The sequence below is a fragment of the Eutrema salsugineum genome, unplaced genomic scaffold, assembly GCF_000478725.1.
Source record: "Eutrema salsugineum unplaced genomic scaffold, Eutsalg1_0 scaffold_6, whole genome shotgun sequence".
NCBI classification, from domain to species: domain Eukaryota; kingdom Viridiplantae; phylum Streptophyta; class Magnoliopsida; order Brassicales; family Brassicaceae; genus Eutrema; species Eutrema salsugineum.
In genome coordinates, this window is record NW_006256547.1 from 14,418,634 (window position 1) to 14,438,329 (window position 19,696).

Here is a 19,696-nt window from a genome sequence, read left to right on the forward strand (position 1 = left end):
AGAACGAGTTCTAGTGTAAAAGCGATTTCGGAAAGCCGCTCTACACTCTTTCCACGTTTTTAGTGAAGCAGGTTCTAAAGATATTAGCCATTTGCTGGCAATGTCTCTCAAAGAGAATGGGAAAAGACTACACTTGTGGTAATCCCCATTTGATGTAATGGTTGCACATAATTCTTTGAACGTCTCGATATGGACCATCGGGTGTTCGGATGAATAACCATAAAATTAATTTTGTTGAACTAAGTTGATATATGGTACCTTTATTTCGGTTTTACCATCCTCTGGTAAGGCTGGTTGAATAGCTCTTTGGTCTTCCAAAAACTTTTCGAGTGAATCAAAACTTCCTATTAGTTCATCATCATCTTCACGTTTTGCTGATCTGATTAGCTCATCATCATCATCAATCAGATCATCAAACTCATCGTCGCTCAAGTCATCTTCGATCGGGTTACTATCCTCACGATATGGCGGTCACCGAGAGTTCCAGGAACATATTCCCGGTCTCCCATAGTAGAGAAACCTGAAAAATTCAAAAGAAAAAGTAAAAGTAAATAAGTGTTATAATGGATTTTAGTTGGAATTGGCAACGAAACAAATCAAAGTCTCTGGAAACAGCGCCAAAAACTTGATGCAATTGTAAACGGGGTGTTCGGTTTTACTAAGCTTCAGGTTTTAAATTTATAACCCCTAAATGTCTGCAAGTGCACAGATGTGCGCTGTAGTACTTAGGGTATTGATCTACAGAGTTAACTGTTTCAGTACGACTTCACGGTAATGCTTAAATCAGACTAGAACTAAACAGGTTTGGGTTTTGGCTTTTGTTGTCACGAATTCTAAACTAAAAGGCAAAGCAAGTGAAAGAAATTGAAAACAAAAACAGGTGAAAGCAAGTAAAAATCGAAGGCAAATGAAAGCAATGGAAAAATCGAAGGTTGTAAGCAATGGAAAACAGACGCTGGGCTCAAGGGTATCGCAGGGATTCATGGACTAAACCTATTTCAAAATTAAGTAAATGATCAAAGTAATCAACTACGTATGTTCTAGAACTCGAGGCACTGAAGTATGAATAACTTACTTTTGCAGCACTAAACAACTATCTCTCGCAACCTTGACCAGTAGGTTTCTACTCTGAAATTGAAAGCGAATAGATGCAATAGTTGAACAAGACTCATCAACATTAACAACTCATCTATAGGTACGTTTCCACTCCTATAAAATAATTTCTCGTTTTACCCTAGGTCAGATAATCAATGAAAGCTTTTGCAACAAATCTTATCTAGATCGGCTTCTAAGTGGCCAGCAGAGAATCACACAGTAAGATTTAAGGCAAACGAAGAACATCTAGAAGATTATAAATCCTAAATCTATCGATTCATAGATAAGACACAAAAAATTACCTTTGAAAAATTCCTTTAAACCCAACTGGAAAACTACTCAAACATATTGTAAACAATCATCACGAAGTATTGAAAGTTGCAGGAAATTAAAAAGAACAATGAAGAAGAACGAAGAACAGAGTCGCAGATGGAGGTGCGATGATGCTCCTCAACGGCTCCTCTTCGAAGACGGTGACCTCCCTAGGGTTTCACACGAAAATATCTCTCTCTCTCTAAGTCTTTCTTTAGAATGACCTAAAGGGGGTATTTATAGATTTTGGAGTTGTCCTGGATACTTTGGGCTTCAAAAATAATAAAATGGAATCGACTTGGGCTTTAATTAGGTCGTCTGGGAAGTGAACGTTTTCTGGCCGTGGTCGCGGTGCTCCTACCAGTGGGGAAACATGCTTTGGCCGCGGTCCCGGCTTGTGTCATCTTCCGAGACTGCATTTTTTGTCTTTATTGCATCGGGAGAATCTGAAGATCTGACCGTTGGATTGTCTCCAAACCAAGTGCATTAAAATCTGGTTGTATCCTCTATGTTGTCAAAAAAATTGGGTGTGATCGGACGGTGAGAAGGTCTTCATCGCTTGCCATACTTCTGACGATCTGCATTTATCCAAAATTTTCATTTGTTCCAGTTTCATATCTTTTGCCCAAGTTTCCTGAAAAGTCTTTTGAAACTCTAAAACATTGAAAACACTTTAAAAAAAAAATTGAAAACAGAGTTAAAACACCTGCATGAGACATCATTATGATCCATAAAAGTGGTCAAAAGACTATGCTTTCACCACATGCCTCAAGGAGATGCACACCAAGGTCATGTTGCCTGATGCTATCCAAGGTGTTGATCAGCACGCTTTTGGGAGGTTCTACACCGAGTTTAATTTCCCAGGTGTTGTGCTCACGGCTCAAGGTCAAGTTTACACTGGCCACCATATGCTCGGTGCTGTCCCCGGTCTTGATTTCTTCTTGGAGAAAAAATCCTGCACCGAGTTTGATCTCTCGGGTGCTGACCTTGGTGTGACTTAGACCGGTTTCCACTTGGTGCAGCTTAACTTTTTTTTCCCTTTGGAACCATTTCTCCTTCTTTGGACAACTCCTGAACACTTATAGACCTGAACACACTCAGTAAACATATCAAAAACATCCTAAAAACATAAAAAGAAAAGATTAAAAAGATTATGTACAAGGATAAGGTTGGGGTGTCTCCCAAGAGCACTTTGTTTTAAGTCACTAAATTTGACTTTGCAAAACCTGTTCTTAGTTGGGGTGAGGAGGAGCACTGATGCTCTTTTGCATTTAAATTGTCTTGAGTATGAAGGCTGAGCATTGTTTCCTTTAAGAACCATTAGATCCATTCTCTTTTAATCCCAACTTAAGACCCTTTTGCATCAGCTCTTGAATACCATCAGGGTCCTTGTCAATGAGTAATTTTTTGAGACCTGCCCTGACTTCAGCAAATGGTCCTAATTTTCCATTGCAGTCCAGCTTGTACTTTACAGCTCCATCATCACATTTCCAAGGAGTGAGAGTAAAGTCTTGAAAGAAAATTCAAATACATGGTTCTTTTCTTTCAAATCTGAACCATCATCCTTGTTGTTCATCATCTCAAGCTCACTTAGTGTAGGAGACCATGTGAGCAAGATGTCCTCTTCTCTAATGGAAGGCTCTCCATCTTCATACTTATAGCCAGAGTTGACGTGGGGATCTTTTCCCTTCTCCATAGCTGAAAGGAGTTGAGTTCTTCCTAAAATACAAATACTTCCCACATATTTCATCTCAAGTACCTTGGGCTCATCAACCTCTTGAACAACAGATCCACAAAATTCCGCTAAAGGAGGCTTAACATGGTAAGAGACATCTTTGTCTACCTTTGTGAGCACCACTCTTTGAGTATCAAAGTCAATTCTTGCCCCTGTAGTGTTAAGAAAGGAAGTCCCAAGAAAAAGAGGAAGCTTTTTGGTCTTGTTCATCTTCATGACAATGAAATCAGTGGGGACTATGCACTTACCAACCTTCAATGGATAATTCTCTATTAGCCCAAGAGGTTTCTTTGAGTTAGAATCTCCAAAGGTAATTTAAGAAGGGTAGTCCTTTAAGTTCTTGATCCCTAGCATCTCCATCATTTCTAGAGACATCAGACTAACACTTGAGTCTGAAACACACAAGGCATTCTCAACTCTGAACTTCCCAAGAGTGCAAGAGATAGTAAATTCTTGTGAAGGTTGGAGTTAGGAATTCTTGTGAAGGTTGACACTTGAGTTTGGTTCATTTGGTGATGAGCATGGCTAGTTTTTATGAGTGTACCAGTTTGCATTGCAATTTATAATTAGTAACTAGGACCATGAGCTTGAATTCTTTTGATGATCAACTCTCTGTCTTTAAAGAAATGTGAACTCCCAAACTCAAAACCTCGCTCTCATTTGTTCTTTTTGCTTGAGGACAAACAAAGGTTGATATAATCATTAAATGCATCATTTAGTGTACATATTTAAGTCCAAATCATGTCTTATTTCATGCATTTTAGGTCCTCAAGCATTAATTTAAGACTTAGAAGCTTGCATTAGGTCCAAAAGAGTTTTGCAAGGTTTGAACATGTGCTTTGGATCTTATTTGGAGTGGAGAAAGTAAACCAGGTGGGAAAATGGTGTTTAAATGATCAAAAATGGTGAAAAATGGGATTTTGGGGTCTCTCGGCAAAATACTGTCCCTCTGGTTGACGTTTCTCGGCTAATATCCATACCGCGGGCAAGACTTCTCGGCCAAAACATGTACCGCCTGCTTATGCCTCAGCCAAAAATCTCCGGTGCAGATATATTTCAAAGATCGTGCTACCGGAATGTCTTCCCGGCCGATTCGACTTCCGGGATCTGCAACCAAAGATCAAGATACTTTAGTCAAGGTTCCAGAACAGTTAGAATCAATGCATTTGGAGCAGCGAGCTGAAAGGTATGGCCACCAGAAGATGAACCTGTCTCGCATTCATTCCGGAGCAATCCGATATGCCTCTAAGATGAGGTTACCGAAAAGCCTTTTAGGAAAATTTAGCTTCCAGGGTCTTCATGACAGTTTAATAGAATTGAATCTAGTTTCCAGACCGCTTAGAATCAGAAGTTTTGAAGTTGTGAGCTGGGAGATATTACAATCGGAAGAAGCATAGGTCTAGAAGCCAATTTGGACAACTGCAATGCACTTCAAAGATCGGCCCTCCAAGAACCCTTCGTCTCCCCGGATGCAGTTGGGTTCTTCAAGAAAGTTTGAGCTGGTTGGGTCATCTATCTTGAGGGCTTGGTCTTGTGTCATTTGGGTCACTGAGCTGAAAGTTACATAAACCAGAAGAGAAGCGGGTCAATTCGGGTTTTAAGGGATGCATCTGTGTGCTAAGTGTTTAGTTAAGCCTCGGTGAGATCACCTCGACATGTCATGATACCAAGGCCTATTTGCAAAGGTTTTGGCCTAAACCTCGGGCTAACCCATCAGTCATAAAACACCGAGACACCCTTGCTCACAAAATTTGTCCCCAAACGACTAAGTAGTATCAGCTTAAGCATCTATGGGATTTGATCTGGGATTTGTCTAAGTATGGAATCAGCCCTCGGCATCAACCACTCGGTCTTCACCACCTTGGGGTCCTCATTTGACATGACCCCCTTGATATATTCATAAATTGCATCATTTAGTGTACATATTTAAGTCCAAATTATGTCTCATTTGCATACATTTTAGGTCTTTAAGCATTGTTTTAGGACTTAGGAGAATGCATTAGGTCCAAGAGAGTTTTGCATGGTTTGGAGTGTTAAACAAATGCTTTTGGAGCTTATTTGGAGTGGAGGATGTGATTCAGATGAAGAAATGGAGTTGAAATGATCAAAAATGGTGAAAAGGAGCAATTTTGGGTTTCTCGGCAAAATGCTGTACTGATGGCCAAAGATTCTCGGCCAAAATCCTTCCCGCGGGTAGATCTCTCGGCCAAAAACACGTACCGCGGTTAAGTTTCTCAGCCAAAAATCTCGAGTGCAGATACATCTCAGAAATCACGTTACCGGAAGGTCTTGCCGTCCGATTCAGCTGTTGGAGCCTTCTTGAAAATTGGAGATAATTAAGTAAAGAGTTCAGAACAGTTCGAATCAAGGCATTTGGACCACGGAGCGGAAAGATATGGTAACCGGAAGATGAACAGGTCTCGCACTCATTCCGGAGAAACCCAATACGCCTCAAAGACTGCGAGGGACGATGCACTTCCAGACCGATTCAGCTTACAGTGCCTTCATCAAGATTCAAGATATTTGAGTCCTCTTTCCAGAACGTTTAAGATCATTCAATTTGGAGCTATGATCAATAAGATAACGTTTCCGGATGAACGCATGTCTTGAAGCCAATTTGGACCCGTGCAATGCACGTCAAAGATCAATCCTCCAGGAACCCTTCCATCCCTTTGAAGCACTTGCACTCTTCATCAACATTATATATAATTGAGCTGCCTTGCCACAGGAGTTTGAATCAAGCCATTTGGAGTAGTATGCCAGGAGTTATGATGCATTAAACGCGGAGTGCTCTGAGGAAATGAGAAATGATGCGACTTGGGTGTTCGACTTGATTAACTCGCACCCATGAATGTTCATACTCTGGAAACAAGTTGCAACTTTAGAGATGGGTGTAAGGAGTCTCTGAGCAAGGTAGAGACTTCCAGTATCAAATTTGACTAAGTCCACAATGCTGTGCAAGTTGGACATGAAGTGGAACCATGTAGCACATGTGTTCGCAAATTACACCGACTTGGGCCTGCGACTTGGGACTAAAGATGACCAACTCGCACACATATTATCTCCAGAATGCGTCTTGGTTGTGCGAGTTGAAGAGAAGAAAGCCTGAACAGCACAAACACTCGCAGTTTACACCTAGATAGGCATGCGGCTGGGGCTGAAGGATTTAAGGTGCACAAGCCTGTTTCTATAGCTGTGCGACTTGGGCCTGCAACTTGGGAAGCACCTGACCATGTCGCACACTTGAGACATGACCCATTTGAAGCCGGGTCAGTACCCAGTTTGTCCTGGGCTGACCTGGTCCAAGACCCTTAGTATAAATAGTTTTTTGGGAAAAAAACCCTAGATCTTATCTTTTATCTCATTCTCTCTTAGTTTCCCCTGCCTCTTTGGTGTAAAACCCAGATTTTGGGAAGAGATATCACGTCTTGAATCATTAAAAGCTGTGTCTTTTCCATTTATTTCCATCATTCAAAGCTTCTAATCATGATTAACATCACATCTTGCAAAGGATTAAGTGTGTTAATCATGATTAGTGAGTAGTTCTTTCATAAGGTCTTAGATAGGCAGATTAGGGTGCAAAGATGTTAGATTAGAGAGTTTAGGAGTTAGATCATGCATCTTCCATTCTCAAATTAGCTATTCTTAAGGCTAGATCCTTGAACATCACTTGGGTCTAGATCATAGGCATTTCATGCACCAAAAATGTTTGATGAAATGCCTGAACCAAGCTAATTAGAGGTTTATGCATCATGACCATGAAAATGATTGTTTTGTGTGTGAATGACATATTAGAACTGATGTTTAATGCTCATTGATTCATATTTCTCAAATGGGAATTTGGTATGAAAGTGGATTAGTGTAGAGGTTAATACCTTCATGAGAGGATTAATCTAATGCTGAGTTCTAAGTTGAATGGCTTTGTGTGATTATTGGTTCATTAGCTCCCTGGTTTAGCATTGATGCACCCTAATCCAATATCCTGTCTAAGGCCTTAGTTTCATCATATTGGATCCATCATCATTTTGTTATTTGCTTGTCTTTGTTTGCTTTGCTTATCATTGTTATCTTCTCTTTATATTGTTTAGTTTCTTATTTTAATCATTAGTTCAAACCAAACCTCATTTGTTTGCTTGAATTAAGATCAGTTCATATAGTCTAGTGTCTAGCTTCCACATTCTTGGATTGACACCCCTTATACTACTTTGACAAAGGGGATTGATAGCCCTTAAGAGCCTAAAAACTCTTGTCTATCAATTGGCGCCGTTGCCAAATTGTGGATTGTTTAGCATTAGTCTTTGATCTGTTCTTGAGATCAAGTTTTTACCTTTTTGTTTTACTGATTACTTTTCAAGTTCTGTCTTTGTTTTCAGGTTTATGATCACAAGAAGCCAAGCAAGAAGACAAAGAGAAAGAGCAGTTCACTTGGAAAGGTTAGGAATGATGGATCAGCAAGTTGGAAATGGGCATCAGGCTCAAGAAGCTGATCACGGTCAAAGAGCTGGTAATGGGATTGGAATTCAAGTTCAACAGGCTCAGGTCCATCAGGGACATGCTCAGGGTAACCAGAAACAAGACCGAACTCAAGTTAACCAGCCACAACCCTTCCCCAACCCACCCATACGTCATCAGCCACCACCAGCCTTTGTTGGTGAGAATGACCGAGCTTATGCACACCAGTATGGAGCAGGAATCAGGCCACCTCCTGTCCAAAACAACAACTTTGAGGTGAAGGCCTCTTTGATCAATATGGTTCAGAATCAGAAGTTCCATGGCTTACCTATGGAGGATCCCTTGGAGCATCTGGATCAGTTTGACAGAGTTTGTGATCTCACTAAGATCAATATGGTATCTGAAGACAGCTTCAAACTGAGATTGTTCCCATTCAGCCTTGGAGATAAGGCACATCAGTGGGAAAAGAACCTCCCAAGAGGATCCATCAACACATGGGAGCAGTGCAAGATTGCCTTTCTATCCAAGTTTTTCTCAAGCTCAAGGACAGCAAAGCTAAGGAACCATATTTCCAGCTTCACTCAACATTCTAATGAGACCTTTGGAGAAGTTTTGGACAGGTTTAGAAGCTACACAAATCAGTGTCCACATCATGGCTTTTCAGAAGCCTCTCTCCTTAGCACTTTATATAGAGGAGCTGTCCCAAAGATCAGGAATCAGTTGGACACAGCATCAAATGGGAATTTCTTGGCAAAAGAAATCAATGCAGCTATGGAACTTATTGAGAACTTAGCCATGAGCCAAGACACCTATGGGAAGATTATGATAGAAGTTATAGAGGAGAAGATTCTGGTAGACACCAAGGGCTGGAAGAGAAGATCAAAGTGCTGAATATCAAGCTTGACAAAGCCCTAGCTGTCACTCAAAAGCCTATAAACTATGTGGGTGAGGAGAAGAGATGCTTCACAAATATCAATGAAGAGGGTCTCACCCAACATAGACCCCTCGGCCTGACTACACCGAGGTGCACTTCACACGCAACAAAGGACCAAAACCTTGGCTTAACCCCCACTGCTTCTTCTATGCCGAGGTGCAATGTCACCCAGTGAAATGAGCCAGACCTCGACCTCAACCCTCGGTTAAGTTGATACCGAGGCCTCCTGTCACCAACCCAGATCACCAACAAGTTTGCTTCACGTTTAAAGGCCTTAGCTGAATCAAACACAAGTTTCACGCATCTTCTTCAAGTGTTCTTCATTTCAACCCAGGTTACATGAGCCCCTCGAGATCAGCCTCTCGGTCTAGGATCCTTCACACACCAAGGTGCTCCTCCAACAACCCAGAAAGGGCGGGTCAGTGCCCAGTTTGTCTTGGGCTGACCCAGCCTAAAGCTTTTTCTATAAATAGTTTTTTGGGAAAAACACTAAGTATCTTTTATTCTCTTTTTAGTTTTCTTGCCTTTTTGTGTAAAATTTGGTTCTTTCTTAAGGGATATCTCGTTTTAAATCATTGGAGGCTGTTCTTATCATTTCTTTTCATCATTTAAAGCTTCTAATCATGATTAACATCACCTATTGCAAAGGAAATGGTGTGTTCATCATGATTAGTGAGTAATCTTTTAAAAAGGTCTTAGATATGTAGATTAGGGTGCAAAGGTGTTGGATTAGGGAGTTTAGGATTTAGATCATGCATTTTCCTTTCTCTAATTAGTTGTTCTTAAAGCTAGATCTCTGATAATCACTTTGGTCTAGATCATAGGCATTTCATGCACCAAAAGTGTTTGATGAAATGTCTGAACCAAGCTAATTAGAGGTTTATGTTAATAAAACCATGGAAATGGTTGTTTTATGCATAAATGACATAGCTGATTATTAATCCTTACTGATTCATATTTCACAAATGGGAATTTGGTTTGTAAGTGGATTAGTGTAGAGAGTATGAGCTTCATGAGAGGATTAGTTTACATTTGAGTTCTAAGTTTATTGGATTGCTTGATTGTTGTCATTAGCTCTCTAGTTTAACACTAATGCACCCTGATCAACTATCAAGTCTAAGATCTTTGCCTTTATCATCTTACATTCATCATCATGATCTGTTTACTTGCTTTTGTTTATTGCTTGTTTAGTGTTAAATCTTGTTTAGATTTGCTTAGTGTCTTGTTTGAAACCAAAAGCCACTTTGTCTTGCTTGAATTAAGATACATGGCACATAAACTAGTGATCTAAACCAACAAGATGGATTGACACCCTTTGTACTACACTGATAAAAAGATTGATAACCCAAAAGAGCCTAAACAACTATTTTTATCATCGTTATTGACTTGAAAACGGCTTGACATCATTTCATGCAAAACGCCACGTCGTTATCGAACCCGAAAGAGCCTTGGCATCATTGGGGCACACCTCGGCAAATAGAATCCCTTGGAAATGCCTCGGTGGCAAGACACCTTGGCGTTGAAACACCTTGAAATCTCATTGCAATCTTTCAAAGAAGAACACTTTGGCGTAATCACTCGCAAAGAATACCTCGCCTTTAACACTAAAACAGAATCCCTTTGGTACAACCGCCGATCCTTCTCTAAACATTACAGCTCAGGGACACCTTTGACTTCCACCACCTTGGCTCGCACCAGAACCAGCTCGGCCAATATTTACCTCAGACAGGTTGTAGGCTTCGAGCTCGGTCATGATCCATTTAAGACAGCTCGGCCAATATTTACCTCAGACAGGTTGTAGGCTTCGAGCTCGGTCAGGATCCATTTAAGACAGCTCGGCATCATTCTAGCTCAGAAATGTCCCACTTGAAGACACCTCAGTACGATTTTTTTTTTTTAAACTTTCTTTTTAACGAGCAACAGTTAAACTCGGCCTTGGAGGCTTAACCTCGACACTCCCATCAATGGAACCAACAAGCTGGGGGGCTAACTATTGGGGTTGGATTTCACCCCATCGAGTTTAACGTCCGAAAAATGGCTAAGTACCAAAAGAAGGCCTTCTTGGGCCAAATCTCTTGTCGACGAGCCGAGGGAAGTGTGGCCAACCCATGAACCAACACGAGTTGGGCCGTGCCGCACCACAACACGCCCAGTTGGGCTGAGCCATGCAAGTAGTGTCAGCTAGAGCCGGAATGCTCCTCATTACGGTAATGGGCCGAGCTAGTCGTGTAAAATTGGTTGGGTCAAGCCCAATAAATAAGACGATGGGCCGAACCAGAGGACAAACAATAGCAGCAAACCGTCAAGACCTACAAAAGATCAAGTTAGGCATAGCCCAGTAACAGGTTGATGGGCCAAGCCGGAGGATGTTTGATGGTTGGCAGGCCTATTTGAAGGGTGAAGCCCATGCAAAACCCTAGGCGAAATGCTGAGACGGTGGGCACACGAGGAGATAAGGAAATTTTCCCAGGATCTCTCCCGAGATTCTTAGCTAGGCGGTTTATAGAACTAGTATAAATAGTCGATGTATCCTATTCATTATGTTACTTATGCAAACCCTAAGCAATAAGACTAAATACTTTCACAGCAAATAAAGCTTTCTTTTGAACTTGTGTTCTTGCAAAGAAATCCTAGAAATTTTGGATCCCCCTTATTTTCCTCACAAATCTTTATTGTGCGAGTTTTGGCTCACACAATGCTAGGACCTATAGAAAAATCTAAGTCTGGGGGAGTTATAAGGAGAACCTAAAGAAGAAAATCAGAGATCTTATGGCAAGAAGAACGTGACTGGAAACTTTGGGCGTCAACAACTCCATCGTCTCTTGTTGTTTTGCATAATATCATGCTTATTCAGAAATTAAGGTAACCCTAAACACATCAAACCACACCCTTAAAAAGCCCTTTGAATACCTAGCCTTTATTACATTGTTTATTTTTCTTCTGATAAGAACCACTGAAATATTTAATGAATGTTAAGAGCTAGTTGACTGGAAGTTAAGTCTATGTGTGTAGATTTTTTGCATGACGGATTAACGGACTAGTTATGCATCTATTTTGGTGAGAAAGTTCTAGGCTATCCTCGATTGATGCATGATGATTGATTATAGTCTATGAGTATGGTTTCTGAGATTTTGAGTTCCCTGTGATTTATGTCTAAATCTTTTTCTAAGCTTGAATCTTGTTTTGTTTAACGACAGACAAAGGTTTAATTCTGGGGAGTTGATAACACCATATTTCTACACATTTTCATTAGTGTTTTCTTATGCTATTTCAAAGGTTTTGATTAGTTTTAATTTTTTTTTTACCATGTTTTTCCTATATTTCTAGTTTGAAGACTCTTAGTTTACTTAGGCAAAAACAATACAAATTAGAGAAAAATCCACTTTTGGCCACTTTCAGACTGTCAGAAGTATCACATCCGATGAAGACCTTCTCACCGTCTAATCATGCTCAAATTTAGAGAAAAGATAAAGGAGACAACCAGATTTCTAATGCAATTAGATTTAACACAATCTAACAGTTGGAACATAAGATATCTCCAATTTGCTGAAGACATGATATGGAGTCTTGCGAAGGAAGCAAGATAATGAATGAAGATTGGAACTCATAGGCCAACCACCGCTGTCCAAGGAGGTTGTTACCGCGGTAGACACTCTTTTGGCCGCGCTTCCAAGCCTCCACCCGTGGAGGAACCATCATTCACCAGTCCCGGAGAGTCTTCATCCGCAACAAGCCCATTCTCGGCCCTAAGGCCGATTATCAAACCCAACTCACTCTCACTTCACAGAAAGCCCTAAGTACGACAACACAGACTTGAAGACCTATAAATATGTATTTTAGAAGATCTAATTCATGTGTGCTCCTGTACCCTTGTTAGGGAGGCACCAAACTTTTGTTTCTTAGGTTTATGTTAGGGAGATATAGATTCTTCTCTTGAACTCTTTTTCTTTCTTTTCATCTATCTATTCAGTTTCTTATATCTCTTTACTTTCATTGATTTTGTTTTAAAACCAATGATGATGTCAAGCTAAGCTATGTCTGAGTAGTGACGTTGTTGGGTAAAGGGACCATCGAAAGGGACCCCATGATCTATGATATCTAGATTTTTTAGGTTAAAAGATTTTGATTTTAAATGATTCTCCCATTCATACTTTTTTAATGTTGTATGCTGGATTAATCACCCAGTGTCCGATATAAGGTTGAATCAGAGTCACGAGAGTGATGTATCAGATTGCCTGAATTGGATCTTATGGACGTGACCATCGTAGGAGATGAAAGCTACCTACGAAGGGGACATGAGCCAAGATAAATTCAGTTAGTAATGCATGATCTCTTTTGTGGCAATAGACGAAAGCTACTTGTCGAGTTAGAGTGATTAGATGATTAGGGTGATGAGAGTTGGCTAATCTTACAAATTTCTATTCTAATTCCAGAGTCATAGAAAATCCTTATCTAGATTCCTTGTGTTATAGATCATGAATCCTAGAGAGAAACCCTAATACCCAAAAACGCCTTTTTATCTATTGTTTTATCAATTGCTTTTAATTTTATTTCCCGCTTAGTTTATTTAGAAATCATGACACAAAAACCCAACAAAAATACCAATTGGTCTTTGACATTGATTACAAACCGAGTTTGAAGTTTTGCAGAAAATACAACTCTCCCTGTGGATCGACACCTTAAGTACCACATCGCACTTTTGTGCACTTGCAGGTATTAGGGTTTAAAAATTTAAAACTTATTCTGAGACATCAACCCTAGCTCGCATCAAGAACATACTCACCAAATTTCAGATCGATTGGATCCATTTTGCCTGATCGTTCCTTCTTCCTACCACAACGGGTCTGATCTGTCTTCTCTTGGTTTCAATGGCTTCTCCGCTTTTGGTGATTCAACGGTGGCTGCTAAAAGGTGAATTCGACACGGCTTTGCCGCAAGGAACACTCTGCCTCTCATCTACAACGATCTACTGATAACACCTGATTTTGACCACTTTTACAGATCACTTTCAATATCTTATGCAGGTGTTTTTACTCACTTTTAAAGGTTTCATAAGTGTTTTCCATGTTTTGGACTTTTCAAAAGCTTTTCAGGAAACTTGGGACTTTGGAGTGCATTTTGGAGCAAAAGTACATTTTTGGATAAATTCAGGCCGTCAGAAGTTTGGCAACCAATGAAGACCTTCTCACCGTCTGATTAACCCCAAATTTGGATACGTTATAGAGGAGACAACCAGCTTTCCAACACACTTGGAATAAAAGCACTCCAATGGTTAGATCTCAAGATATCATCAATGCACTCAAGGCCCAATCAAGGACAAGTGCTTTCACCCGCGACCAGCCTTCTTTCCACCACGGCTCAGGAGGTTTCACCCCCGGTGGACCTATCCAAACCTCAGGAGCCCAACTAAGGCCCATGACACTTCCTTCACCCATTTTACAAGCCCTAGACGCCCAAGACTTGGAGAAACACTATAAATACTCATTTTTAGGTCTTTTGTAAGAGAGCCTCTTTCTTCTCTTTGAGAGAGAACTCATTTGATAGTTTTAGGTTTTATTTTTATACATTTGTAGAAGCACTCCATCGCCATTCTGTCTTCAATAACATAAGTTTTTCTGCAACTTTGTTTCTTTTACTTTTCTTCTTCTTAGTTCTATACCGATGATGATGTCTACCTCAGCCATGTCTGAGTAGTCACCTAGTTGGGTGAAAGGGTAATCCAAAGGGACCCCATCTTCAAATGACATCTAGGTTTTTAGGAAAAGGATTTTGATTTTTATCCCATTCATCCAAATCTCAAAGCGGTAATTCTGGATTGATCACCCAGAATCCGATCCTAGGTTTAATCCGAGCCACGAGAGTGTTGTATCTGGGTTGCCTGAACTGGATCTTATGGGCGTCCCTGTCGTAGGAGACGAAAGATACCTACGGAGGATACGTAAGCAGAGATGGATTCTGATCTACAAAGCATGATCTTGTTCTGGCATGAGAGCGAGAGTTAATTGCCATGAACAAGTGATTAGATGATTAGGGTGACGAGAGTTGGTTTATCTTACATGTGCATATCCTAGTTTCAGAGTCATAGAAAATCCTTGCCTAAATTCCTTGTGTTTTAGAACATGAACCCTAAAGATGAACCTTGAACCCAGCGCTTTTTCCTTACTGTTTTTCAACCGATTTTTACTTAAAGCTCTTTTTAATTCTCTGCATAATCAGATTTAGTGACAAACCAAAACCCCTTTTTATTAGATTAGGTTTACGATTGTTTTTATCATCAGTTAGAAGTCCTCAACACACAGTTCTCTGTGGATTCGATCCCTAAGTACTACTGCATTTGCTGTGCACTTGCAGCTTGTCTAGGGTAAAACTTGTGTTGCCCACTGCACTCACACCAAGTTTTTTGCACCGTTGCCGGGGATCTGTCGCTGTTGACTTGACTTCTTAATCTAATTTCAATCCTAAACCTCAAGATTTTTGAGTTCTACTGGAGATTTTCTAACTCCTCTTTTTATCTTTGCTTTCTTTGCTCACAGGTGCATGAAAACTGGGAGAGATCCTGACAAGATCATATTTCCCTTAGACGAGATTGACAAACACGAAAGAGCATTTAGGAAACTCATTGGAGATGATGACCGGGATTCAGTTCATGGTGACGACCTAGATGCTGCTCATGAAGAAGATGGACAGCCACAACTCGATGAAGAGGGAAACCGAGTCCCTCTAAATCCTGCTCAAGTCACTGAAAATCAAAGGAGACAAGACCAGGCCGATGCTGAAGGAAGAAGGAATGATGAAAATATTGTTCCACCAGTTGTTAGAGAAGCCAATCGACCAATACAGCTTGCAAATACTGCGAGAAGACAGCCTCGGAACAGACTCATCACCGATTTCGATGCACCTCACCAACATTTTCAAAATCGATCAGCTATTCAAATCCCTGTTCCAAGAGAAAATCATGAGATAAAACCTCAGATTGTCTCTTTGGTGAAGCAGAACCAATTCCATGGAATCTACTGAGCATACAATGGATCACATTGATCTTTTTGAAGAAATCTCTGGAATGGTGAGAACAACTCCAGAAACTGTGGACTATGTGAAATGAAAGCTTTTTTCTTTCTCTCTAAGTGATAAAGATTTTAGATGGTTGAAATCTATGCCATCTGGTTCTATTACTTCATGGGAAGAATGCAAGTCAGATTTTTTGAACCCCTTCTATACCATGTAAAGATCGAACCAGCTGAGAAACAAGATACAAAGTTTCCAACAAGGCCCAATAGAGTCATTCTATGAAGCCTGGGAGCGATTCAAGGAGTATGAGAGAGACTGCCCTCATCATGGTTTCTTTGGAGCAAATCTGCTAAACACCTTCTACAGAGGACTTCAGCAGAAGTATCAACTTTCTCTTGACAGTGACAGCAATGGAGATTTCAGTTCAAAAACCATACCACAAGGGAGAGCACTCATCGAAAATCTGGCTGTAGCTAACAGCAACAACAACTCTGAGTATGACAGATCAAAGAAGACTATTACTAGTCATGAATCAAGGGAGATTGCTGAGCTAAAAAGCATGGTAAGTCAACTTCTTAAGTCTCAAAACAAGAATCTCTCTTACCGCAATCCAAATGTAGAGAATCCTCAAGATCAGTACTACCCACCTCAGCAAAAATCCTTCCAAAACAAGTTTCAAGGTGGAAACTTTGGGGGAATAGTACCATATCAACCGCGACAGCCATATAACTACCAAGGTACGGGTTTTAACAATTAATTTGTACAACAGCAGGGAGTCACGACGAACCAGCTAGCTTCACAAATCGGTAGACTTGAACAGTCAATCCAACAGCTCGTTATGACGAACGAAAAAGCATCTAAAGACGTGAACGTGAAAGTGGACTGCATGTACAATGATCTGAATGGTAAGTTTGAATCTATATCTTCGCACGTGAAAAAGTTAGATGTGCAAGTCGCCCAAACAGCCGACTCTATGAAGAGGCAAAGTGGAGTTCTTCCAGGAAGAGTTGAAGATAACCCTAAGAAGTTTTGCAACGCCATAACAACATTTCCCAAAGAAGAGTCCGGAACCGATGGAAAGAAAGAAGAAACCCCAATCTTTGTACCACTGTACAAGGATATCGATCCCAAGCAGCCACCGTTTAAGGTACCTGAACAATCACCGTTTCAAAGGCTTACCAAAGCCGATGATCCGGGACGTTTTGTTTTCCAATGTTTCATTTCAGGAATCAAGTTTACAGACTGCTTGTGCGATTCCGGAGCCAATGTCAACATCATGTCTAAGACGTTTGCCGAAAAATTGGGCATTAAAACCTTAAAGACATCGACGGTTAAGGTTATCTTTGGAGATTCATCTCAAAAAGATACTGAAGGGGCGATTCATGATCTACAAGTTCTAGTGGGAGATAAGATTGTTCCAACAGATTTCGAAGTCCTGGAGATGGATAAAGACAAGGAGAGGCCACTCATTTTCGGGAGACCATTCCTAGCTATAGTAGGAGCAATAATCGATCACGCAAACCGGCATGCTGTTTTTCTCAATGTGGACAGAAAAAGGTACTATCCTACTATCCTAGATGAATTTCCAAGTAAAGGAAACAGGCCAAAAGAGAAAGAAAAGGAGAAGCCAAAAGCTTTTGCAAAGATCAAGATCATCATTCCGCCGGATGCAACAGAAACTAGTGAGGACCAAATACAGGAGCTGATCGAAAACACAAAAAGGGTTCTGAACAACATTAAAGTTCGAAAGAAGATTAAAGGTAAGAAGACTTCTCTTCAAGGAGAAGAAGTAAAACCTCCACCAACCGGAAGTGATAAAGGCAAATCAAGTGGGGTGCCTTTCAAATCAGCCTGATTCCTCATGCTTACGTCGAGCTAAACGACTTAAAACAAAAGCGCTTAATGGGGGGCAACCCATTTAGGTACTCTTTCTTTTAATTTTATTTTCCTTTTTAGAGTTTATAATTTCTTTTTCTTTTTAAGTATTAGGTATTTTATAAAACAAAAACACAAAAAATCAGAAAATTAGAAAAACCAAGGAGAAAAAGGTAGGTCTTTAGCTGCTCGGCCCGGCAAAGACGAGAAGATTGGACAATAGGCCGCAGGAGGAAGACCCGCGGTCGCAACTGATGGAACCGCGGCCAAAGGTGCATCGACCGCGGCACCGTGAATGTGACCACGGCTGAGCACTCAACCACCGCGGTCGCGCGTCTCCTGACTGCGGCCGTTGGTCGTTGAGAGGATTCCGTGGATTTCTGCCGTTTCCCGGTGTTGCCTGGTGTTTGCCTGGTGATTCCCGGTGTTGCTTGGTGATTCCCGGTGTTGCCTGGTGATTTCCCGGTGTTGCCTGGTGTTTGCCTGGTGATTCCCGGTTTTGCCTGGTGATTCCCGGTATTTCCCGAAATGTTCCCGGTAAAACCCGAAAAGATCCTCCGTAAGTTTTAAACTTTCCTAATGTGCAAACAAGAAAAGGTAAGTTCCCGTAAACTTAAAAATTTCCAGAAATTTTCCGTTTTTGCTTCAAAAATGCTTTTTAAAGAAAAGAAACAAACTTTTTGGATCAAAGCTCTTTCTTCTCTTCTCTTCCAAAAAACTTAGAGATTTAGGAGAAAGAACACATTTTTGAATTCTTAAGCTTTTTAAGAGATTTTTGGCTCAAACCTCTCTTTTTCAAAGCTGATTTCAATTCTGCCATCAATTCTCTCTTTCCAGCAAGGTATGAACCTCAAACTCGCCATTCTTACTCGATTTTGAACTTAGAGTTTTCTTTAAAAACCCAAAATATTGATCTATTGATGGTGGAAATAGCTTAAGAATGATAGATTATCCATTTAGGTTATCTAAAAATCGATTTTAGCTCCTAGCTTAAGAGAAATTGAGATTTTTGAAATTTGGATTCTACATGCTTAATAAAAAAATCGAATTTGGAACAGCAAAACTGATGAGTTTGATTTAGTCTTGTGTGATTAGTGATTAGTATTGGGTAACCTTTAGAATTCACATGGAAATTGCTCATAAAAACCGTTTTTTGAAGATTTCTATGTTGAGAACATCAAAAATCCAAATTTAGTCATGAACTACTTGATTTCTCTGATTTAATATCAATTTTGTTTGCTAATAATTTTAATTAATCTCTTTATACTAGTATTAGTATAACAGATCTTAATGTGTTAAAATTAGCACCCAAATTCACTCTTTTTCCAAGAATCATTTCATTTTGCAGAAAATGGATGAAACCAGATCCCGAAGGAGCCGTCAAACTGGTGGCAGCTCCGATGACATTCCCGACGATGCTACTCTAGGAGAGTACATGCTGAACCAAGCCAGACCGAGAAGAAGAAGCTATGTGATGAGATTGCTCCAGCACTCAAGAGAAACACGAGCACCTCCCGAGCCACCACAGATTCGATACATTGGGAGGGAGACAAACCCGAGAGTGGACTATGCAAGGCCTTTCTAGAACTGAACATCAAACCCACGCCTTGCATTGATTATCATACACTCGAGATGCTTGGAATCAGAGAGGATGTGATCTGGTACATCGATGCACTTAAGCTGAGACCCTACTTGGAGCTGAACCTTCCGACTTATCCTGAGCTAGTCCGTGAGCTTTTAGCGACCGTTACACTCCACCACACGAAGAGGAGGAACCCTAGAGCATCAGATGGCATCTTGTCATTCTCTATCCGCGGACAGCCTTATTCGCTCACCATTTCCAAGGTTTGTGAAGCTCTTAAGCTTCCATACACTGATGGCATTTACCTTGAAGATGAACCTGATCTTAACCTGTGGAGAGAGATGGGTCATGGAGCCTATGATAGTGGGAGATCTAAGTCAGCCCTTCTTAGCCACCCAGCAGTGAGAGTTGTGCACAAACTCTTAGCACACACGATATTCTCTAGAGCCAACATGGGAGGTGTTTTGAAGACTGAGCTTATTACACTTCAGATCCCATTTATGGACGACCCACGACTTGCCTGCTTTGCCTGGATCACATCGCAGAATATGGTAAAGGTGAAGCATGATTTACATGGTTGCGATGACGCTACTCCAGCTTTCAGGAGTGCTATTACAGCGATACTACAGGCTGTAGGATTCGATTTCTCATCTGATGATCCACTTCCCGATGTCTGGTATGATCTACTTTATCTCTCTTGCGA

General features: G+C 40.7%; 2 non-coding genes across 2 annotated transcripts; both read right to left on the reverse strand.

The window, feature by feature from the left end:
* Positions 1 to 8,146: 8,146 nt before the first annotated feature.
* LOC112083709 lies at positions 8,147 to 8,253 on the reverse strand. Its single transcript, XR_002897845.1, has one exon. It is a non-coding gene; the product is annotated as a small nucleolar RNA R71 (small nucleolar RNA).
* Positions 8,254 to 15,763: 7,510 nt separating this feature from the next.
* LOC112083676 lies at positions 15,764 to 15,869 on the reverse strand. The gene has a single exon (XR_002897812.1). It is a non-coding gene; the product is annotated as a small nucleolar RNA R71 (small nucleolar RNA).
* Positions 15,870 to 19,696: the final 3,827 nt, after the last annotated feature.